Source organism: Jaculus jaculus, chromosome 2 (genome assembly GCF_020740685.1).
Source record: "Jaculus jaculus isolate mJacJac1 chromosome 2, mJacJac1.mat.Y.cur, whole genome shotgun sequence".
Lineage (NCBI taxonomy): Eukaryota > Metazoa > Chordata > Mammalia > Rodentia > Dipodidae > Jaculus > Jaculus jaculus.
In genome coordinates, this window is record NC_059103.1 from 180561719 (window position 1) to 180586416 (window position 24698).

Genomic DNA, 24698 nt, shown 5'->3' on the forward strand with positions numbered 1-24698 from the left:
CATGTTTTAAAGAAATTTTATTTCTCACAAGTTTCTTTTTTCTCTTTTCGGTGTTTGACCCTGAAGATTCTATGCCCTTGGGAGGACATTTAAGTTGGCTAAAAGTGAATTTGGGCCCTGAATGAGATAGTCTATATGAAGGTCTTGAGGAATGACAAAGCCTTCTAGCAAGGCTGATAGAATATGAGTGAACAGCCTGTGCCAGCCTCTAAAGTATGCATCTTTCCTCTGTCCACTTTGAAATCCCACACTCTGATCTCTCTGCAAGGTTTCTATTGTCCCCTTAGTATCCAGCATAGGCAGACATTACCCATGGCAAGTAGTCAAGTCTGGCTCCTTCGTGTCATCCTGGAAAGCATATGTCTTTAATTATTCCTGGACTGAGACTTGTCTTCAGGGAAAGAGCAAGCTTGATTTTTCTTAAGGCAGAGGTCATTCAGGCTTGGATTCCTAGACATGCTACTACTCACTGATTGCACTTGTATGCATTAAGATTTATTTTCACATCCAATGTGGCTGTCTACTGAATGTGTTTTCTGAGCATTTGCAGGCCTTTTCTCAGACATCTCTACCCAGATTTGTATCCCTGAGGCTCATCAGGAATGACTTCTGCTTTTCTTCTGAATGTAGTACTAGAGAGCTTCAATGATGACCATTGAAGGTGGGAGAGAGCAAAGTGGAGATCTCACGCCTTTCCCCAAAGGGAGTCCACAGGCTGGATCTGTCTCCACTGCAGGTCTCCGTTCATGCCATGTGGTCCCTTCCTGCAGCCCCTCTGTTCTCTGGCTTTCAGTTTTGCTTTCATCTTGACCTTCAGACCTGAGAGTGACACCAGCACTCCCTAATTATATTCCCTCAAACTTGTCCAGCACCTGTGTACTATAGGCTGGGTGGCCATCACTTCATACACAGCCACATATTAAATTTCCTCTGGTTACTGATGCTCTTCCTGATAGGGCTTTGAAACATTTAGGAAATAAGTACTGAAAGAACGTGCTCTTGTAGAGTATATATTCTGGGAGGGGAGAACAGATAGTTAAAATTTAATTACTATACAAACTAATAGTAATGAAATTGCCCTTTTGACAAAAAGTAACTTGTTTAATGATGAGAAATTAGTGTTGGATGACATACAACTAATAGGGATATGGAAAACTTTTAAAAACAAAGTATTTTTATTTATTATTTGAGAGAGAGAGGAGGGAAAGGAGAGAGAAAGAGAGGGAGGGAGGGAGGGAGAGGGAGAGAGAGGAGGAGGGAGGGAGGGAAGGAAGGAGGGAGGCAGAGAGAGAATGGGCACACCAGGGCCTCTAGCCACTGCAAAGGAACTCCAGACACATGTGCCACCATGTGCATCTGGCTTATGTGGGTACTGGGGAATGGAATCTGGGTTATTAGGCTTCACAGGCAAGTGTCATAACTGCTAGCTCATTTCTCCAGTCCTGGAAAACTTTTAAAAGTAATTATATTAAAATAGATACATGTTATTAAGTGAAATGCATCAGAACATTGAAGGTCAGTGTTCTGATAGAGGAAAACTGCTGGGCTCAATGGTCCTCAGGCAGGAATAAGAAAGAACAAAGATTATAAAGAAGCCCAAGTGGTAGACACAGGGTGATCAGAACGTAGGGACAGAAAGGAAGGATACCAGAAAGGGATCATGTGACCTGATGCCCATTCTGGCTCTGGGAAATATCTTTTGGGGAGATCTGGTCAGCCTTGTATTTGCACAAGGATGGCTTTGTTACACATTCCTGACTTTTTCATCTCACTGTCATGCAGACTTCATGAATAAAACAGATCAATGAAAATTTCTCTTCCACTAGAAAATGCAAGGTGTATCTGTGCCTCTGAGTTACATTATTTTTAGCATTTAATTCTGACTTTTTAAAGGTCTATGTTAAATCTTATCTCTCCTTAATGCATCCTATTTTTAAAAACATATCTGGGTTTCTGACTTTTTTTGTCCACATGTTAAGAACTGGGTCTGTTTTACATTGTTGGAAAAATCCAGAAAGCTACTCATGCCTGCTGCTCCATAATTCTTACTTGGAATTTCCCTTGTGATTTTTTTTTTCTTACCTTAAAAAATATAAACCCAGCCAGGCATGGTGGCACATGCCTTTAATCCCAGTATTCTGGAGACAGAGGTAGGAGGATTGCAGTGACTTTGAGGCCACCCTGAAAGACTACAGGTCAGCCTGGGCTACAGTGACTGTGTGTGTGTGTGTGTGTGTGTGTGTGTGTGTGCGCGCGCGCGCAAAAACTATCCATCAGTAAAAAGCAGATTGGATACCAGTAACTATATCGAGGATGCCCTCAGCAGAACATGGCAGAAGAGAAGGAACATAAGAGTATAACTGGATGGAAGTATGACCAACACACCACACGTTCATGTAGTAAAGTTCACAATTAATAAAAATAACATAAAAAATTGACCCTCTGTTTCAGATTTTACAGCTCAAGCCCCTCACTGCAGGAGTCCAACGCTTGTAAAATTTCCTTATCTTACAACTAGTTTTGTTCCCAATCCTTTTAGTACTGTTGCAATACAGCAAGGTATGGTCTTTACAATGCCAGTGGGAGTCTCCAGCACAGCACCCAGGTTTGCTGAGTCTGCAACACAATGGTCTAAAATCTGATGACTGTACCGGGGGCGGGATTGAAGCTTGACAGGAGTAGTGATGCATGCCTGCAATACCAGCACTCAAGAGGTAGATGCCAGGGAGATTGCAAGTTTAAGGCCAGCCTGTGCAAAATAATAAGTACATATAATACATATACTATATATAATCAGACCCTGTCAATTTTGAAATAGTGTCTTTTAAAAACAACTTTACAAATATTGAAAACTAAAAAGTAAGAGGACTATTAAAACTTCAAAGGAGTCTTCAAAATAATTTTTGGACTGTGTCTGATGTATCTCATGCTGACCTCTAAATCCTCATGTAGTAACAGACATCCTTGAACTTCTGTTCACCTTGCCTCCACCTCCCAATAACTGGGATTACAGATGTGGACCACTGAACTCAGTTTATGAAGTACTGAATGTGTTGGTTCAAACCCAGGGCCAAATGCATGCTATGCAAGTACTCTACCAAATAAACTCTATTACTAGCCCTGAGTTTTGAATCCATATTTAGGGTCTATTATTCTATTTTATTACTATAAACTCTCTCTTAAGTGAATCTGATAAGAAGCAGATGTAAATATCATCCAATATTTAGGGAAATAAGCTTATTGAAAATTGGAATTTCAAAGACAACTTTTCTGGGATGTGAATTTGTCTAGTGACAGCTGGTTAGGGGAAATCACTAACTTAAAATACAATCCAGAGATACAAGCTGTGGATCCCTATTAAAACTCTGGGGACAAAAACAACACTCACGGTCATGTCCATGTGATACTGAATAACATGGGGCTTTTACAATGATAAACAGATATCTAACATATTTTTATCTTTATTTTTTTAGTTGGCATCCAGAGATTGAGGTGTCATTCTGGTAGTTTCAAATACAATTTGTTTTAGTTGATTATCGTACCCTACCTCCCAATTCTCCTTTCCCCTCAACTCCTTCCTAATATCTTTTCCCTTTTGTACTTTCTCTCACTCCTCTTTCATCTCATCTTCTCTTACTTGTCTTTGGTTTCAATTCTCCCTGTATACATACACGCGTACATGGATTACAAACTAAGACCTGTGTATCATAGAGAACCCATGGTTTCACTCTTACTTAGTTTGGGTCACTTCTTTCCAGCTCCATCCATTTTCCTACAAACTTCATGTTCACATTTTGCCAAATATAATTCCATTATCTACATACAACACATTTTTATTATTCATTCATAGGCATGTAGACTGGTTCTAATTTTTAGCGATTGTACATATGGCAGTAATAAAGAAAAATGAGCAATTCTCTCGGAATCAGAGTGGAGTCCTTAGAGTGTACTCCCAAATGGAGTATACCTGGGCCATACTTCTTTTCTATATGTTTTTTCTACTTCTAAGTTTTTGAAATATTTCAAATAGATATTTTTTTTCAAGGCAGAGTCTCACTCTAGCCCAGGCTGACCTGGAACTCTTTCTCAATGCTGGTCTCAAACTCACAGCGATCCTCACACTTTTGCCTCCCAAGTGCTGTGATTAAAGGCATGCACGTCTGGCCTCAAGTAGACTTCTATAATGGCTACACTAGCTTGCAGTCTATCGTCACTGAATAAGAGTTCCCCTTTCGTGCATCCTCTTCAACATTTGTTGTCGGCTTTCTTGACTATAGCCCTTCTGACTGGGATAAAATGAACGTCACATTTTTGACTAACTTCAAAAAGTAGGATATTTAGGGGTGGAGAAAGGGAATAAAAATGAAAAAAAAAAAGGCAAAGTATGATCAAATTAATGTATACTCACATATCAAAGTTCCCAATGGGCCTCTTTGGAAAAGTGGCAGGGAGAGGGGAAACATGGTCCCAACATGTGTTGTCTAGATCTAATAAAAATAATTTGTTTTGAAAAAGTTATTTTAGACAGATCTGATTTAGGCGTTATTGCATAGTAACCACTAGATGGCAGGAGTGAATAACCAAAAATATAAACTGACTTCTAACAGTTAAAAAAAAAGTTTGTTTCTCTCCTCTTTCCTTTCTTCACATTTTATAAGCTCATTCTCCCTCCCTTTTCCACTTTTATACTCTCTATCCCTCACTGTATTTGTATTTCCAGATGTAATTTTGAATAACTCTACCTGTTTCTTTACAATTAGATGTGAAAACCTGTCACATGTACTTGTAATTTAGATACTAAAATGCACAAAGTATTTTCTTGAATTCAAGAGGTCCTTTGGTAACTGCTTTGTACTTGAGCTGAGGATCAAGCTTCAGAGGATCTGAAGGCTCAGAAAGACTTGCTTTCTGTCCTGGGCTCTCAGTCTGGCAGCCCAAGGGGTGACGGGCCAGTGGAAACTAGCAGGAGGGAGCTCACAATAGAGAAACAGCACAAGCCCGCCTAGGGCCCTGTCTACACTGACAAGGCATGTTCCTCCTGTGATATTAGGAAAGGGCATGGCTTGATAAGGATGAAATACTGAGCTAAAGTAATGCTTCAAAACAAAACAAAACAAAACCCACCCATCTCCACAACCCACCAGGTAGACAAAGCAAAGAGAGAAATCCTGGAGGACACACCTCAGCCTCAGACTGAGAAATGAGCTGTCATTTCACTAATCCCACCCGACGAGTCCTGGCTTTGGGTAGCAGCAGCCTTGCCACCGAGCACTGAGCGCACTCCGGAGACGCTTTCAGCAATCTCTCCTGGGAGCCATCATTCTCTCAATAAATCTTCCATTTATTATTCATTTTTGTTTTTTAATCCCCAAATGTTTCTCTTTTTGAAGACTTGAGTTCTGGTTTCTTAAGCAAAGAATTTGAATTTTGTCCTTTTCAATCACTCAAAGGCAGGCTTCAGAGAGCTTTTCAGAGGTGAGCCATGCCACTGGGGTTTGAGTGGTCCAGCTGTCATACTTTTTCAAACTGTGAGGAATGCAGGCGTCCAGGAAGAGTGACTTCTCTCTCCTTCCTTCCTTTTACCTTCTATGCCCCTGTCTTTGTGTCTGTGCCTCTTTACCCAACCCTCCAAAATACATGTATACAAACTATACAGAGGAAATCCTGCTAGGTTAAAACAGAACCTGCCCAAACTAAATGAGATTATAAAAATCCCCTAGGCTGGGTGTGATGGCACATGCATTTAATACCAGCACTTAGGAGGCAGAGGTAGGAGGATCGCTGTGAGTTTGAGGCCACCCTGAGACTACATAGTTAATTCCAGGTGAGCCTGAGCCAGAGCCAGACCCTACCTTGAAGAACAAAACAAACAAACAAAAAAAAAACCCTAGGATGTTTTGGATCTGGTTGGTTGTTTTCCCCTGGTTAGAATTTGAATACTAGTTCCTGCTAGATTGCCAGAGAGGAATTGATTCCAAATGAAACATTTTCTGTGATCCCAAGCTCACTGATCAAGGCTGCATGAGCACTGATATAAGTCAGAGAATTTAGGACACAGCAGGTTATTCCAGTAGTTCAGTGTCTACACTAGAAGGCAGAACATACACAATGAATATAATTGTTTAGTTCATTGGACCAGTCAGTGCCTTGATGGCTAGGTGCTGGTTGTTAGGCAAGAAATGTACACTCCACTACAGTAAAACAAGATTGGTAATCTGTCCTCATAGTGTTGGTCTGAGTGTGAATGGAGATAACATGTGTAAAGTGCCTGGTATTAGACCTGGTCATTGTAGGTGCTAATTTGGGGGCAGTGATAGAGTAATAGAATGTGGACAATGGAGTTTATCAGACTTAGCTTGGTACTTTGTACTTCACTTTATGAAGTTTGTAAGAACTTGGGTGAGCTACCCATGCTCATGTAGGATGTGATAGTATCATGTCCTCTACTGGCTTATTTATTTTCTTGGCATTCTGCTAGTGATAAATATCTCCTAATATTGTCACTTGTTCATTCACTAAGTGTTTTGGAATGGTATTTATTATGTAATATGCTTTTAGAGGTTCCATGCTTTGAGAGAGTAAAAGGATCTCTAGCAAATGGAAGCTGACTAAAATACCTCTAAGCCTATCACCAGCAACACATATCCAGCAAGGCTCCACCACCCAAATTAATACCAGCTGGGGACTAGGCATTCAGAACACATGAGTTTTTGAGGAGCTGAGGGTGTGAGTAGGGAATCATTGAGAAGGTTGCAATAATAGAAATGAAAGTTGAGAATGTCTTGGACACACACACACACACACACGAGTTATTTTCATTAAGTAGGTTTTGGTTCAGTGGAAGAGAAGTTAAAGAATACACAGGTCCACAGTATTGGTGACTGTTATGATACAGCTAGCCTATGTTGCTTGCCAGCCAGTTATATAAGCATGTGGCATTATGGGAACACAATGGAAAGACTCTTTGGTTGAATGGAAGTAAAAGAACCAGAAAACTTCCCCAGGTAGGGGAATGGTAGACCAAGAAAAAAGCCTTCTTTATTTGGGGATTTACATTGGAAATCAGAAAGTTTCATGGATTCTCTAATGTTGTCTTTCTGTTTGAGTTCTCACAAAGTTCTTCCCTCTTGGATGAAATCCACAGTTACATTCTAAAAATTGGCTGCGGCGAACCCTGCAATGATTTCCTTCTTTTCTGGGGAGGTAAAATCCTAGAAATGCCTATTTTTTACATGTGGAAAAAACTCTTCCAGGACTATCTATGTTGCTCTTACTTCTTGAAACTCATCCCATCTTACTGAATTACTTTTTTTTTTTTAACCTCTAGTGTAAAGGACAGATCCCTGAACCAGACTTAATTGATAATATCTAGTTTACAGTATTATTGTGAAGCTAGTCAGATGAGGCCCTCTTGAGAGAACTCAGCACTGTTTCCCCTCCACAGCAGGAATTCACACACATTTCTCATCTGTCTTCCTGGTCTCCACCCTCACACTCCAAGATCTTAAGGACAAGAATTATTGTGCCTGACATCATATTACATTTATTACTTAACAAAGGTTAAAATAACAGTACATGTTCTATAACCCTTTTAACTTAAAATATTTTATATTTAGGGAAATGTGATTTCAAAATGCTTACTTTCCAGTTTGGTGCCCACACTGATGAAGAATAGGAGGCAGAAATTGACTAGACAGTTTAGCAGAACAGGGTCTCAAAAGTGAACTTTTCCTTTTTCTTCTCCTTCTCCTCCTCCTCCTTCTTCTTCTTTATTGTCTTAGCTAAAAGGGAGAGATGTCTTTGAGCCTATAAAGAAGGACCTGAATTTTTCCTTATCTGTTTTCACTAACAGAGTCCTTGGCAGTCTCCACCTTGCTGGAGGTTAGAAATGCCAAAAGGGAGGATCTGTACTTTTCTCCTTATCACTTTTTCCCTAAAGGAGTTCCTCTTTTCTAGAAACCAGGCATAAAGATGTGCCTGAGATGGGTGCCTAGATACCTGGCACAATAGACTGACTAGTTCATCCCCCTCTCCCATCCAGCAAAGTGTTTTTCTATAAGAAATCCCATCTTTTTCACAATGTGGATCACTTTCTCTCAACCCTTCCCAACTCTTCTGCTTTACTTTCTTTAGCTGTGTTCTATTTCCAGGGCACCCTCCTGCTGTACAGGAGCTCTGTCTTTCCTTCTCTTGAGCTTTATAATAAAATCTTTCTAAACTTCACCCTCTGTGGATTTCATTCATCAAATTCATGAGACAAGAACCTGAAGACCACTGACTCAGTGGAGGTTTTGTGTTTTCCTGAGTGTCTGGCACCCTAACTCCTGAGTTAAAAACTCACAAAGAATGTTTCCATCATTCTCAAAGACACCCCAAGTTCCTGAATCAATATGGATTATTTAGGGTAGTGTGTTTAAAGCTCACCTGGATGGAAGCTACCTTGCAGGTGGTTTTGTTCAGTGAGTACAAGTTGGAGCTCATGAATCTTCAGTTTTAAATGTGCATTCTAGGTGATTATGTTGTAGATGGTCTGAGGAAAAACAGTTCACAAAGGCATGGGATGATGTGTCTGAGATAACCTAAAATTGCAACAACTCAAGCTTAAATCTGACTATATCTGTACACGAGGGATACCTATTTCAGTTACCCACAACTACATATCCTTGGTGGCTATTCTCATCTTTGCCAAGAGAGGAGAGATTTTGATTTTGTTTTTTCTGCTCATCACAGTGAAGAGACCCAGCAGTTTGAATATGTTTAATTCTTGCTTTTGAATAGATTTTCCAGTTTCCCTCAGGGCACTCTTAGGGACTTCACTATGTCCCTATGATTCCAATCTTTTCAGTCCATTAACATAGAAATGTGTAGTTGTTTGATTCAGGTGCTTCCCATCAACTTAGGTGTTCTGAGTGCTAGTCTCCCCAGCTGATGTCAATTGGACATTAAAGCCTCCCAGAGGCAGTGTATTGTTGGGGGCAGGATTATTATTATAGCCAGTTTCCCTATGCGAGTGTTTGGCACACTCTCCTGTTGCCATTGTCCACCTTATGTTGGCCAGGGGGTAATGCCCAGACTCTGCTCATGCCATCGTTTTTCCCTGCCATGATGGAGCTTCCCCTTGAGTCTTTAAACCAAAGTAAACCCCCGCCTTTTCCCCACAAAATCTAGTCTTGGTTGGGTGACTTCTAACATTATATTTCACTATACAATATATTTCAATATATAAGTGAAAATGAGCTAATCCTCTTGTCTATAGAGTTTCATCATCACACAAATGATTTTGTTTACATTTTTCACTTATCAGCAGTAATGATAATTCTAAAAATGTTTTGGAACAGATTTTAATTATTCCAATAGGAATATTCCTCAAATGTAGCCTATTCAAATCTTTTGTAGTAGACTTGTAATGCACTTCCAATAAAGTCCCTGTGGCTAATATTTGACTTTTAAAACTTTTCTAGACACCAGCATTTCCTTATTCTAATAAATGGAAGTCCCATCTGGCAGGGAGTATGATAATTAAACTTTTTATAAACCTATTATTTCTTACCACCACTCAATTAGTACCTAATAGAATGCAGAATTGATTTATTTTTTTTTTTCTGAATAAACAGCTTTTCAAATCTCTTCTCACCTGCTGTTGTTCTTATTCAACACACCTTCCCCTCTCTTTTTAGTTAGGTGCCATCCCCGCCTTCCTCAGAGCCCAGCACTCCCTCTGCAGTGCTGCAGTGTACCCAACCACGGCTGGAACTACGTCTACCAGCAACAGGAACCATTAGTCACAGGGAAACTACTTTGTGCTAAAAAATAGCCCTCATCAAAACAACCCCACAAGGTAACTGTTTTTATTTCTCTATATCCTAGGTAAAAGGATTCAGTAGAACACAGGGTTGAGTGGATGGCGCAGCTCTCACAGATGGTAAGAACGGAAAGTTCTAATGCTTTTAATCACAGGGCCGTGTTGCATAGGTATTCTAAATGTGCCATAATCTCATTGTTCAAGGCTGACCACAGTTGCTACCTCATCAGTTTTTAATTATCATGCAGATAAATAAGCTTGTTGAAAATGCAGATCATATTTTACCCTCATGCCTGTACTAATAGGTTTCAAATAAATATTTTCTAAATGAACTGAGTAGATAAACATCCCTCAGAGCCTTTTGAAACTCAGCAAATACAGGCTGTATGGAATCTCTCTGTTTGGGTCAGCACTGTTTATCATTTGAAAATATATCCAATATCTAGAGTCCCCCGTCCCCCCCCAAAAAGCTACAGATTTGGAAATGAAGTTGTTACTAGGCAAAATCATTAGTCCTTAATTCTTTTTAATAGACACCAGTGCTTATGATTGTGATCTAGGACACAGCTCTTGGTTGTTTCTCAGAGGAACCCTCAGCTTATTTCACCTAGTACTAAATCTACAAACAATAGTTAAAAAATACAGAAAAAATGATAATTTCTTCTTTTATGTTTGATATACCTGGTGCTCATTGCTAATCAGTAGCTAGTATGCTGAATGATTAAATATTGAAAATTCTCTTGTTTACTGAGTCTTTATTCTTACAATTGTAATTTTACATCTGGTACACAAGGTTTTTAAAGTTGCAGACCATGAACCTCGATATAGTATATGTTTTGATATTTGGTATGAAAATATTTAGGGGTTTCATTTCTACTCATGTCTTTGGGGTTCCTATTTTCTGTGTGATATGTAGATTTCTATGTTTTCTTATTTTCAGTTGGCTTCCTGAACAAAACCAGTTTATATTTTCTATTGCTTTGGGTATATGAAAGTTACTTGACAATGATTTGTTTATAGCAATTTTTTTAGTTAAAACAGTTAAGGTAGAAACAGTGAAATAAATACATAGAAACACATGGCTGTAAAAATAGAAGGACCCTTTTATTTGTAAAGGGCTTTGGTTTTAGGTTTCCAATGAGATGCCACTAATGACAATATGATCTTGTCAGTGAAGACAAAGTTCTTGGAGCTTCTAGGAATGTTAACATGGAAAAAATTCTTTGCAAAAAAAAAGTGCATACTTTTGTCAAACTTCTGTTGCTAAACAAATAAAGTGGGTAAAAGCAGGCGTGTTTATGAGCACTGAGATATTGTGGGGGGTTGCTTCACTCTCTAGAGTAGTTTCCTACAGAGGGTGAAAAGGCCCTACCACTTTTGCATGAGATAAGATGAGTCTCAGGTATGAGTGCCTAGCACTCCATTTGTCTCTGTAGCTCAAAATAATGGAGTTAAGACTTGGAAATTGGTTTTTAAAGGCAGCATAGTTAAAGTCCCACATGACCTCAAACAAAGCTTTCCATCTTAAACAAAATGGTCATTTACAGACATTTTTTTTTTATTAATCTAGACTTTACCCCTTCCAGCATTCTCATGGACAGAAGCTCTTCATGGTATCTCCTCTTCTCTTAAACTCATAAAGTGTCAGGCTGGAGGGATGGCTTAATGGTTAAGGTGTTTGCCTGCAAAAGCCAAAAGGACGCAGGTTCAATTCCCCAGGACCTACATAAGCCAGATCCACAAGGTGATGCATGCATCTGGAATTCATTTGCAGTGGTTGGAGGCCCTGGAGCACCCAGTTTCTTACTCTCTCTCTCTGCCTTTTTGAATCTCATTCTCACTCTCAAATAAATAAATCAATAAAAATTTTTAAAAGTCATAAAGTCTCTTTAAACTCTAAAAAATAATTATTTTATATTTAAAATATTTTATTTTTATTTATTTATTTGCGAGAGATAAAGAAAGAGTCAAAGAAAGGAAGACAGAGAGAGAGAGGAAGAGAGAGGGGATGGGTGCACCAGGGCCTCCAGCTACTGCAATCAAATTCCAGATGCATGTGCCACCTTGTACAACTGACTTTCATGGGTTCTAGGCAGTTGAACTTGGGTCCTTTTGTTTTGCAGGCAAGTGACTTAATAACTGCACAATCTCTCAAGCCCCCCAAAATATTGTTTTAGTGGTAGGCTTGTCAAGATATCTGTGAATTTCATGTGAGTTTGGGGATATAGTAGAAGTTTTCCTTCTCAACAATTTATTTATTTTTTTAAAATTATTTTTATTTATTTATTTGAGAGCGACAGACAGAGAGAGAAAGAGGGAGACAGAGAGAATGGGCACGCCAGGGCCTCCAGCCACTGCAAACAACTCCAGACACGTGCGCACCCTTGTGCATCTGGCTAACGTGGGTCCTGGGGAATTGAGCCTCGAACTGGGGTTCTTAGACTTCACAGGCAAGCGCTTAACCGCTAAGCCATCTCTCCAGCCTTCAACAATTTATTTTTAATAAGTTTTCATTAAGCATAGGAAGTAGTGGTTTTCACTGACTTTCACATCTAGTTATTACAGAGTATACCAAGGAAAAAATGTAACCTGTCTGAAATAGAACTTAAAATTCCCCTGCATTAGAGAGCCCCCAACAAGTACTTATTGAATGAAGGAAATAAAGTCACTGATTCCCTTCAGATCAGCATACATCTTCAAATTGTTTTTCCAGTTAATGGTAAGACTACTGTTTCTTCCATCAACTTTTGAATCTCTATGTGTATCGTCTTAATTCTGCATATTTAGGTACCTTGCTGGTAACTTTTCTTTCTCTACTTCTTGAAAAAAAAAAGTACTTCCTTTCACTTTTAACAGCCAATATATTCACATTTCTGACAGTAGTATGAAGAAATAGGAAATGAAATGTTTTTGAATGTCTATAAAATCTTTTTAATTCAAACTCCTGGTTCTGAGTTCCTTGCTCTGACAGTGTGTGGGCAGGTAGCACGGTCTGGAGTGAGTAGGCCCGTCCCAATTACAGACATCTCCCACCTTCCAGGCCTGAGTTCCTGGTACAGATAATATGTGGGTGGGTACTAGGTGGTCTGGAGTGAGTAGGCCAGACCCATTTCCTCCAGGCTATTACCAATTGCCTGTCTGAATTCCTTGCTCTGACAGTTGTGGGTTAGAGTTAGGGTTAGTGTCTGAGTTGCCTGCCCTGGTCTGTGTGCTGGAGGGTTCAGCAAGAAGTAGGCTAGATCCGTGTTCCCTTACTCCTCCAAGTCACCTGGTCCTGGTAGGTCTCATTGTGGCCTGCTTGGGGAGGCCTGGTCCCTGTATAAGCTATGGAATCAGGCCTCTTGCTCTGGTATCTTGACTGGCTACTAGGTACCAACATCCCTGTTCACCTGACTCAGAGTGTGAATGGGCCAAAGGTTAAAAACTTGCTTCCACCTTAATAAAATAAAGAGTCTTCCTAAAATGGGTAAACAATAATGCAAAAAAGCCAACAAAAGCCAGAAAACTGAGATACCTCCTCCAAGGATTTCAAGTCCTACAGTAGAAGCTTCCAATGAAACCATACAGAAATCAACAGAAATTCATTCCCAAGATGAAAACACAACAACCAATTATACCCTGATTTAAAACAAAGTCGCTGAATTTGAAGCTGACAATTAAAGAACCAACAATCAGACTGGAGAGATGGCTTAGCAGTTAAGCACTTGCCTGTGAAGTCTAAGGATACTGGTTTGAGGTTTGATTCCCCAGGACCCATGTGAGCCAGATGCACAAAGGGGTACATGCATCTGGAGTTCGTTTGCAGTGACTGGAGGCCCTGGTGCGCCCATACTTGCTCTCTCTCTCTCCATCTGTCACTCTCAAATAAGTAAAAATAAACAACAACAACAAAATTTAAAAAGAAAAAGAACCAACAATTATATCAATAAATTGAACAGAATCATCTCCCAGAACATTCAGCTTTTAACAGTAGGCTTAACCCAATTGAAGATAATGTTAGAACCCTCAAAGAGATATGAATAAATTGAAGGTAAGTCAATAAATGGAAGACCTCAATATCCAGTTGATGAACCTTAATGAAGACTTGATCAAATGTAAGAATGAACTACAGGAAGCCTCAAGAAAAGCAGAACTCAAATTGAAATTGTACCTCAAAAAAGATGCAAAACAATACATAAGAAAACAAAAATCAGGGCTGGAGAGATGGCTTAGCGGTTCAGAGATTGCCTGTGAAGCTGAAGGATCCCGGTTCGAGGCTCAATTCTCCAGGACCCACGTTAGCCAGATGCACAAGGGGGCGTACGCGTCTGGAGTTCGTTTGCAGTGGATGGAAGCCCTGGCGCGCCCATTCTCTCTCTCTCTCTTTATCTATCTGCCTCTTTCTCTCTGTGTCACTCTCAAATAAATAAATAAAAATGAACCAAAAAAATTTAAAAAAAAGAAAACAAAAATCAAGTAGAAATCATAAAAACCTATATAGAACTACTCACTAACAGACACTAATACACATGTGGAAGACAAAATATCTGACCTGGAGGATAAGACAGAAGAAATAGATTGGAAGGCCAAAAACTTTGCTAAGTTCAAAAAATCAAATGAACAGGATACAAGGGAAATCTGGAACATCCTAAAAGGATCAAACATGGGTATACTATAGGAGAAGAAATCCAGACCAGAGGCACAGAGAGAATATTTGACAAAATTATTTAAGAAAAATTTCCCAATCTTGCAAAAGAGAGGCCCATCCAGATACAAGAAGCCCACAGAACACCAAACAGACTGGACCAAAGAAGAAACTCTCCAGTACAAATGTCTTTATTACAAAGACAGAGATATCCCAAATCAATAACCTGACTGTCCACCTAAAGGCCCTGGAAAATAAAGAAGAATTAAATCCAAAGAGCTCCAGATTGAAAGAAATAATCAAGATTAGAACATAAATGAATGAGTTGGAAATGAAAAAAAAAATTTAAAAATCAACAAAATGAGGAGCTGGTTCTTTGAAAAAATAAACAAGATTGACAACCTCTCTCCAAATTCATCAAGCAAAGAGAGAGAGGAAGAGAGGTAGAAGTCTCAACAAGATCACAAATGAAAAAGAAGAGATCACAACAGACATCAATGAAATTGAAAGAGTTGTAAGGGCACACTTCCAAAACCTCTATTCCACAAAATTAAATAATTAGGAAGAAATGGATGAATTCCTAGACACATACCACATACCAAAACTAATCTCAGAGCAGATTAATCTCCTAAACAAAACTATAACATCCATGGAGATTGAAAAGATATTCCAAAACCTCTCCAGAAAGAAAATTACAGGACCATATGACTTCTCAGCTGAATTGTATCAAACCTTCATAGAAGCATTCAAACTAAATTTTCCCAAACTGTTCTGCATAATTGGAGACCAGGGAATCAATCCTCCTTGACTCTTTTTATGAAGCTAGTATCACTCTAATACTAAAACCAGACAGAGATGCAACAAGGAAAGAAAATTATAGGTCTATATCCCTAAAGAACTTAGATACAAAGATCCTGAACAAAATCCTTGCAAACCAAATTCAACAACACATGAAAAGCATTACCTAATTTGACCAAGTATGCTTTATCCCAGGGATGCAGGGATGGTTTAACATGAAAATTGGTCAGTGTAATATGCCACATAAATAAACTGAACCATAAGAATGACATGATCATCTCAATTGATGCAGGTGAGGACTTTGACAAAATACAACACCACTTCACGATTAAAAGGCTGGGAAATATAGGCATGGAGGGTTTATATCTCAATACAATAAAGGCTATATATAAAGCTCCTTAAAGCCAAAATAATACTTAATAGGGAAAAACTCAAGGAGTTCCCACTGAGACTGGGAAGAAGACAGGGATACCCACTCTCACCACTGCTCTTCAGCATAGTACTAGAAGTACTAGACCAAGCAATAATACATGAGAAAGAAATAAAAAGGATTCAAATTGGAAAAGAAGAAGTCAAGTTAGCTCTGTTTGCAGATGATATGATCATATACATAAGTGACCTGAAAGTCTCCATCTCAAAATTTCTAGACATGATAAATTCCTTTAGCAAAGTAGCAGGATACAAAATCAATGCACAAAAATCAGTAGATTTTCCATATGCAAAGGACAAATATACAGAGAAAGAAATCAGTGAGGCTGTCCATTTTCAATAACAACAACAAAATAAATACCTTGGAGTAACACTAACCAAGGATGTGAAATACCTATATAATGAAAATACTCAAGAATGAAATAAGGAGTACCTGAGAAGATAGGAAGACCTCCCATGCTCCTTGATAGGTAGAACTAATGTTGTGAAAATGGGCATTCTACCAAAAGAAATATACAGATTTAATGCAATACCAATGAAAATACCAGCATCATTCTTCACAGAGATTGAAAAAATGATCTCAAAATTCATATGTAATGGAAGAAGGCCTCATATATCCAAATATCTCCTCAGCAAAAACAAAACAAACAAACAAAAAAAACATCTCTGGTGGTATCACCATACCTGACCAAAAGGTATATTACAAAGCCATAGTGACAAAACAGCATAGTGCTGGAATACAAACAGAAACATAGGTCAATGTAACAGATTTGAAGACCCATACATTTAGAGCAAGCAACCATAACTGCTTGATCTTTGACAAAGGTGCCAATAATGCAGATGGGTGAAAAGACAGCATCTTCAACAAATGGTGTTGGACAAATTGGATGACATATGTAGAAAAATAAAATTATGGCCATTCATTTCTATATACAGAAAAGTCAAGTCCAAATGGATTTAAGACCTCAGTATAGCATCTGAAACTCTTCAACTATTATAAGAAAAAGTAGGACGTACTCTTCACAATATAGAACTGGGAAAGACTTCTGGAACAAAAATCCAGTAGCCAAGGAAATTAAACAAACACTCATGGGATCTCATGAAGCTGAAAAACTTTTGCACATACTAACATACCATAATCATGGCTAACAGGTTACCCCTTGAATGGGAGAAAAATCTTTGCCTGCCATACCACTGACAGAAACCTAATATCTAGAATCTGCAAAGAAATCAAAAAACTGAACAATAAAAAAGTCAAACAACCCACTCCAAAAGTGGGGCACAGAACTAAGTAGGAAGTTCTCAGAGGAAGAATTACAAATGGCTAGCACACAAGTAAGAAAATGTTCAACATCCATAACCATTAGGGAAGTACAAATTAAAACAAATATGAAATTCTACCTTATCCCAGAGAGGATAGCAAACATTAAAAAAATAAAATGAGGGCTGGAGAGATGGCTTAGCGGTTAAGCGCTTGCCTGTGAAGCCTAAGGACTCCAGTTCGAGGCTCGATTCCCCAGGTCCCACGTTAGCCAGATGCACAAGGGGGTGCACGCGTCTGGAGTTCGTTTGCAGAGGCTGAAAGCCCTGGCGCGCCCATTCTCTCTCTCCCTCTATCTATCTTTCTCTCTGTGTCTGTCGCTCTCAAATAAATAAAAATAAAATAAAATAGGGCTGGAGAGATGGCTTAGTGGTTAAGCACTTGCCTATGAAGCCTAAGGACCCCGGTTCAAGGCTCGGTTCCCCAGGACCCACGTTAGCCAGATGCACAAGGGGGCGCACGCGTCTGGAGTTCGTTTGCAGTGGCTGGAGGCCCTGGCACGCCCATTCTCTCCCTCCCTCCCTCTCTCTCTCTCTCTCTCTCTCTCTCTCTGTTGCTCTCAAATAAATAAATAAATAAATAAATAAATAAATAAATTAATTAATTAAAAAAAATAAAATAAAATAAAAAAATATTTAAAAAAAACAATGAAAACAAATGTTGGTAAGGCTGTGGGGAAATAGGAACACTCATCCACTGTTAGTGTGAATATAAGCTGGTACAGCCACTGTGGAAATCAATATAGAGACTACTGAAAAGGGTGAATATAGAGTTACTAACAGACCTTGTTATTCCCTTACTGGGCTTTTACCTTGAAAGCTCCACACCTCAGTTCAGAGACATTTGTTCAACCGTGTTTATAGCTGTTCAATTCACAATTACTAAGAACTGGAATCAACTCAGGTGTTCTTCATTGAATAACCAAGATATGGTATATCTACACAATGGAGTTCTACTCAGCAGTAAGAAAGAATGACACATTGAAATTGTAGAAAAATCATTGAAGTTGTAACAGACCATTGTAAGTGAACTCACACAATCACAGAAAGACTACAATTGCATGATCTCACTCATCTGCAGTTCCTAACCTGGATCAGCCCCAGTTGCTGACATAACTGAACAGCATCTTGAGGCTTAGACAATAGGGAGGGTAGGGCCAGGGGGAAGGTAAAGGGTGGGGGACACAAAACTGAACCCAAATTGAACTGGTACCATAAAATCCTATATCCTGGAAGTTATACTAAAAGGGGAACCATCAAGAGGACCTTAGGTGGGGCACTCGAATGGAAGGTCCCTGGAGAGGGTGAGATGAAATCTAACCTCAAATTTCTCCTGTTTCTCTTTCTTCTCTGTCATTTTCTTTTTTCTTTTCCCTTGGTGCTGGCCTGTAATTCCCTGTGCCAGGATGTGGTCTACATACACAATGAGTGTTAGTCATAGAGACCTACTAGGTCTTCCAAAACAAACAAGACAGACTTCTGTCAGAGCACTTGATTTCCCACAAGAGGTTAAGGGTAAGACCCTATTGCTGAAGACACCAAATGCATCTGGCACAGACCATAGAGACACCTATGTGTCTCTGGAGGAGAGCCAGTCCCTAGACAAGTAGACTATCTAGTGCTGGAAGGTACTACATGAGCTGTCAGGGGAAAGTGACCAACATTTGTCTAAGCAACTCAAAGTCTAAGTGACTCAGAAGCAAACAACCTGATGTGATGCTCACACAAGTGCAGTAGTGGCACACAGCCATGGTGGGTAACCAACTGCTCTGGGATTGGCTAACAGATCTGCTCATTGGAAGGGAAACTATATCTAGAACTGGGAAACAAGTCAGAATCATATGCAGACAATAATTCTGTTTTCCATTGTGAAGCTACCACTAACCTTAGACTATAAGAAGGTTATCCCATTTAACTGGTGCTGATTTCATTCTCCGTTGGAGAATCTGCTTTTATTTTTCAGATGGGTGCTAGACCTGAGGAGATGAACTACCCAGTGTTCTCTACCCCGGCCCCAGCTGAAACCACAGAGGAATTGGGGAAATTAGCAAGGGAGCTACTTTCTCAGTGAATCTGGTATCAGCACAAGGGTGAAGGAGACAGACACTGAGGACACCCAACACCTACTAAACCAGAGGTCCAGAGGCTCCTTTGTGCCCATCACGGATGTTGTCTTAAAATGCTCCCAGCATGGCTCAGGGAATTTTGTGGATGAGGGCACAGAAAGATTGTTGGGACATTTTGCACAGAGACATTCCTTCTAACACCCCCCCCCCCCATAATGCATGACCCACAATCCCCATGGGGTTGACTTGCATCCCTAAAGAGGAAGGCCTCTTCAGAAAAGGGGCAGGGAGGAGTGAAAGGATGGTACCAACATGTGTTGTTTACATACAAAAAATGTCATGGTAGGAGCCTACAGATGTTACGGAGATGAACTCTAGTTCCATATTTGCTATAGCAGGTTAGACAAAGATTCCCAGGAATCCAGTTTAGCAGTGTAGGCCATAAGTGCTGTTAGAAGGTTAGTGACAGTGTCTGTTTTAGAAAGAAATTATCTTTAGGCTGGTGTCGGAGGGCATGGTTCCTGAGCCAGCATCTCAGTGATGAACAGGTGAAACAAGATTCCCTCTGAGAAAAGGAAAGCAGGTCAGGAATGGGCATCTCAGGGCATCTTTATAGACTGCTGCAAAGTCAGTACATGCCTGGAAGGAAAGAAGGTGAAACAAAAAAAATTTGGCTTGGTAGGTGAATTCATTTGTCATAGAATAAGGAGGTCTGCCAGGGCATCTCTGTGTGTGGGGATTAGCACAATTGGAGTAATAGTACAGTTTGAGGAATTCTGTGCCAGTGAATAGTGCTGAAGAGAAGAAAAACTGGACATTTAACTAGAAGTCAATTTCCATGGTCTAATTGAGAGATAACAAGGAATAAACTGGAATGGAAATTGACATCCTTGGCTCTAAGATCACACAAACAAAATAAAACCAGAGAGTGAGTGCTTAAAGGTAATACAGAGATAATGTCTGGGCTCTCTAACTCTTTTATAATTATTTCTTTTTTTTTTCCTTTAGAATTATTTTATTAAATCATAAATGTACAACAGCTTCTTAACTCTACATAGACACGCAAAATTTTTAAAGGAAAAACATTAGGTCTTATTACACCATGATCCTGGCTAATAGCTTTTCAAAACTTTGAGAAAAATCTTAAAAAAGGTTTCACATGTCACCTGAAACTTACAAATTTAACATTATCAAAGAAGGAATGCTTCTACACTCTTACAAAGACCACTAGAAAGAAACAACAATTAAAAAGCTAAGAAACTGTCTCAAAGGCATTTTTTCACAATCCTTCCCCCACGGTAAGGTAATGTTATTAAATAATCCAATCCGTTCACAAAACGGCTCTCTGCATCTGCTCGGGTGTCTTATGTCATATCACTGCATATTTATGCATGACTGAGATAAAGTTTCCTTAACATTGTTATTTCGATAACCTGAAGCTGTTCTGTTACCTCTGGGCTCTCATCCTCTCCTGTTCATACAGTGAAGCCCATGGCAAGTAGGAAGAAGCTCAGTATCGGCTCCTCCCACCATAACCCCCACTTCCTCCTCTGCCTCCTGGACCACAGTTTCCTCCACCATACGGTCCCCCATGTTCCTGCTGCCACCAAAGTTTCCACTCTTCACTGGACCATAGTTAGAAGCTTGCTGGTTATAATTTCCAAAATCATTGTAATTTCCACTTCCATAATTTCCTCCTCCACAGTTGTCATAACCGCCTCCATAGCCCCCACCCTGGTTGCCATATCCAGGTCCTCCACCACCATCTCCTCCTCTTCCTCCTCCAGAACCAGGGCTACCTCCAAAATCGCCACCTCCAGGTCCTCCTCCATAGCCACTGTAGCCATCCCCAAGTCCACGTCCACTTCCATATCCATCAGATCCTCCCCTAAAGTTACTTCCTGGTCCTGGTGCAAAATTTCCACCACCACCAGGGGAATCTCCAAAACCAAAGCTTCCTCCTCTTCCACTCCTAGGACTCTGGACTTACTGCATTTCGTGTCTTGACAGTGCTTTTCTTACTTCTGCATTATGACCATTAATGGTGTGATACTTTTGCAATACAATTTTATCCACAGGATCATGGTCATCAGAGGTAACAAAGCCAAAGCCTCTTTTCTTTCCAGATTGCCTATCAGTAATTATTTCAATAGTATTAATTTTTCCCATATTCTTCAAAGTAATCTCTAAGGTGATGCTCCTCGGGGTCTTCTTTAATTCCGCCAACAAATAGCTTCTTCACAGTCACCTGGGCTCCAGGTTTTCCAGACTCCTCTCTGGCTACCGCGCGTTCTGGCTCAACTACTCTCCCATCAATCGAATGAGGCCTTGCAGCCATGGCAGCATCTGCCTCAGCCATGGATGAGAACGCTACAAAACCAGATCCTCTTGACCTTTTGCTTGCGGGATCCCTCATTACCACACAGTCTGTGAGCTTTCCCCATTGCTCCTAGTAGTTTCTCAAACTTTCTTCAGTGGTTTCAAAGCTTAAGCCACCAATGAAGAGTTTACGGAACTGTTCCTTTTCTCTCTGCATCGCGGACTCAGTCGCTTCAGCCCGATTTCCCGCAGCTGAGCGACATGAGAGAGAACCCGACGCACGGACCCGAACCGGGCTCGTCCTGACTCCGAGGTGACCAGCAGCAGCTGTCCCGACCACGCGCACCCGCCGCGGAGACCTGCACCCCGCACCGGCGCAGCTGCTTCTGCTGCTGGAGCCGCTGCCGCCGCTTTTCTCTATAATTAGTACTTAAACTTTGTGAATTTTTTCATGTGACAGACCTTGTGTTTGAGACGTGAATAAGGTAGCATTTTCATTTTCACCTGTAAAGAACTCATGGTGAGGGAATAATAACTCAATAGTTCTACACAGCAAGAGGTTAAATTTTTCCTTTATCATAGTGATCTGTTTTCTCTGATATTCTTCATCATTTATTTTCCTCGGGGGTTGGGCTTAGTAGTGTGTAGTTACAAACTGGCCAGAGTCAGGGTAAAGGCTGGGCTTGCCATCTATGTAAAGGAGCTGGCTTTTGATGTGTGTAAAAGTTGTTTCAGATCCTGTTTACTGCCTCGGGCTCCTTGGCTGCTGTTGAGCGTAGGATAAAAGAACTCAGGCAGTGAAGGGTAGAAGGGAGTGAAAGAGGGGCAGGCAGCCCTGCAGATGCTCCTAATTGGCTAACTTCCAAAGCATCCTCCAGCTTCCTCACACTTTGATGAAGCGTTAAGGTCTTGTTTTCAGGGACTGGATGTCTTTCAGATGAGTGATAGATCCTCTTGCCAGGATGAAAAAGAGTAGAATGAGCCCTGGAGCCTACAACTGTCATCATTTCACTTTATTTGGATAGCAATGGCTGGATGAAGAGTGCTTGGGTTTCTCAAATAAAAGGGAAAAAAAGTTTCCTTCTCACACACATCTTTGGGTTCTGTCAGCAACAAAGAACACTTGCCAAATAAAATGATTTAGCAGGTGGAAACTACTTTCTAAGTGCATTTCCCACCCTTTCCCTGTGGAAAGTAAATGGTGACTCAGACACCTGGAGTATCTCAAGGTGCAAATGTGATTCTCTGGGTAGTTCTTTGGAGCTGACCCACAAGCAAAAGGTGGAGTCCAGCTTTGCACTGGCAGAACTTAAGAGGTGTTAAAAGTGTTTACAAAAGACATAGATGACGCCCAGCACATGTTAGGTGTTCAGTGAGTGCTTGTAGAAAGTTCTACCTGAATTCTTCACTCATATTCCAAATGGCCTTCTCAATTGTTGATACTATGCAAAACAAAGCAAGAGGAGAGACATTCATAGTATAGAAGTCATATTGAAAACAAAACTAGTTATGTGGAGCGGGGTGACAGTGTAACTTCGTAAAGCCATGCACTATCTGTCATCATGTTATGTGTGTTATATATGTATATTTGTCAATTATAAAAAGTATTTTATTTTTATTTATTCATTAGAGAGAGAGGGAGACGGGGGGGGGGCGTGGTAGGCATGCCAGGGCTTCCAGCTCCAGCCCTGAAAACAAATTCCATATGCATGTGCCATCTTGTGCATCTGGCTATCTGGCTTATGTGGATCCTGGGGAATTGAACCTCGGTCCTTTGGGTTTTGAAGGCAAGGGCCTCACCTGCCAAGCTATCTCTCCAGCCTGTATTTTCATTTTAACCAAAACATCTTATACTATAGATAGTAGTCTCTGGACAAAGTCATTGTTAGGAGTTATAAGAACTCAGTTCCTGTTGACTATGTGGAAAAATATTAGATAACAATCAATGGATTAATTTGAAATATTTTTAGATGTTAGCATAAGTGATGCATATTTTACTCTTTTCCTTTCTAATGTTATCCTTTCTCTCTCTCTCCTTCCTTCCTTCTTTCCTTCCTTTCTTCCTTTCTCATTACAAATAAAGTTTTATTGTGTAGCTCGGGCTGTGCTCAACTTTCAGTGACATTACTGCCTCAGCCTCCACGTTTGGCTGGTGTGCACCATCACTCAGCTTGCTTTTATTTTTTAAAACAAGACAAGCAATTAAAAATTCTTGTGCTTTATTTTTAAAACATTTTTCATTTGTTTGTAAAAAAGAAAGTAGAAGAGAGAGAGAGAGAGAGAGAGAGAGAGAGAGAGAGAGAGAGAGAGAAAGAGAGAGAGAGAAGCACATGCCAGGGAGTCCTGCTTCTGCAAATGAACTCCAGGTGCCTCTGCTGACTGGCTTTATGTGTATAGTAGGGAATCAAGCCTGGGTTATCAGGCTTTGAAGCAAGTGTTTTCAACTGCTGAGGCAAATCCCCAGCAACATTTCTCATTATTATTTTTCATGTATTTCAATTCCGTAGAAATAGTTTCCAGATTAGATGTCTTTAAGTTTGATTTTTAAAGTTGAAAAAAATGGTGAGCTGAGTAAAGACAGGATATAAAACCATCAGCCTTCAAAATGACCTTCAGAAGTTGGTTATCCCATCCTGTGCATGCACAAGTATCATATAACTGGGTGAGGCTACAAGGCTATGAGGCAGAGTGAAGAGTATTCTAATTATAATTGAAACTCCTGTCAGTATTGCAGTTCAAAACAAGACAAAAACCAAACATTTAATTCTACCTGCTTTATAAAAGGTACTACTTCTCTATACCTTGATAGAGAACTTTTATGACCAGACAGCTAGTAATTGGCACCAGATTGTCTTCAAACATATGGGCTTTGCATTTTATTTTGATATTCATATTCTCCTTAAAATTAGTCAAGAAAATCATCCAAGAAAGCCATATAGATGGAGCCCTCCATATCTTTTCCACTGGGACTTTGACATCATGAATTTGTGTGTGTGGGGGGGAGGTTCTGGGTCTCTTCAGAATACCCTCTCAAGTGCTTCTGAGGGGCTAATGCCACCCTTTGAGAAGCATACCACTTGGGCTGTAGAGCCTGCTGTTAAGTCAAATCCTACTCAAACCCTCATGGCTCCTCAGTGCCCAAATACCTCCCATACTATTCACTGACCTTTGTATAGACCTTATCAAGTTCTGTTCTTGTTAAAAAATAAAATGGTTTGTTGTGGTAGTTTTCATTATTACCATATAGTGTGACTTTAGGAGGAGTTTCAATTACTTATACTTTTTTGGTTTTAAATCTGCATATGGGTAGAAGAATGTCTCATAGCTGATTCAATATTTA

At 40.0% G+C, this 24698-nt stretch overlaps 1 protein-coding gene and 1 pseudogene across 13 annotated transcripts in view; one reads left to right on the forward strand and one right to left on the reverse strand.

The window, feature by feature from the left end:
* The window catches only part of LOC101604374 (protein SMG5-like), a 136601-nt gene that overhangs the window by 82793 nt on the left and 29110 nt on the right, over positions 1 to 24698 (forward strand). For 5 of the 13 annotated variants that reach the window (XM_045142640.1, XM_045142632.1, XM_045142635.1 and 2 more), the window contains one exon: positions 9678 to 9838. The exons of 3 other annotated variants lie outside the window; for them this stretch is intronic. The gene's annotated coding sequence lies outside the window, so the exon portion shown is untranslated. Of the gene's footprint in view, positions 1 to 9677; positions 9839 to 9867; positions 9923 to 24698 lie in introns of all 13 variants that reach the window. 5 more of the 13 variants (XM_045142639.1, XM_045142631.1, XM_045142636.1 and 2 more) reach the window with 1 other exon arrangement.
* Positions 20382 to 21575, reverse strand: LOC101613069 (annotated as a pseudogene).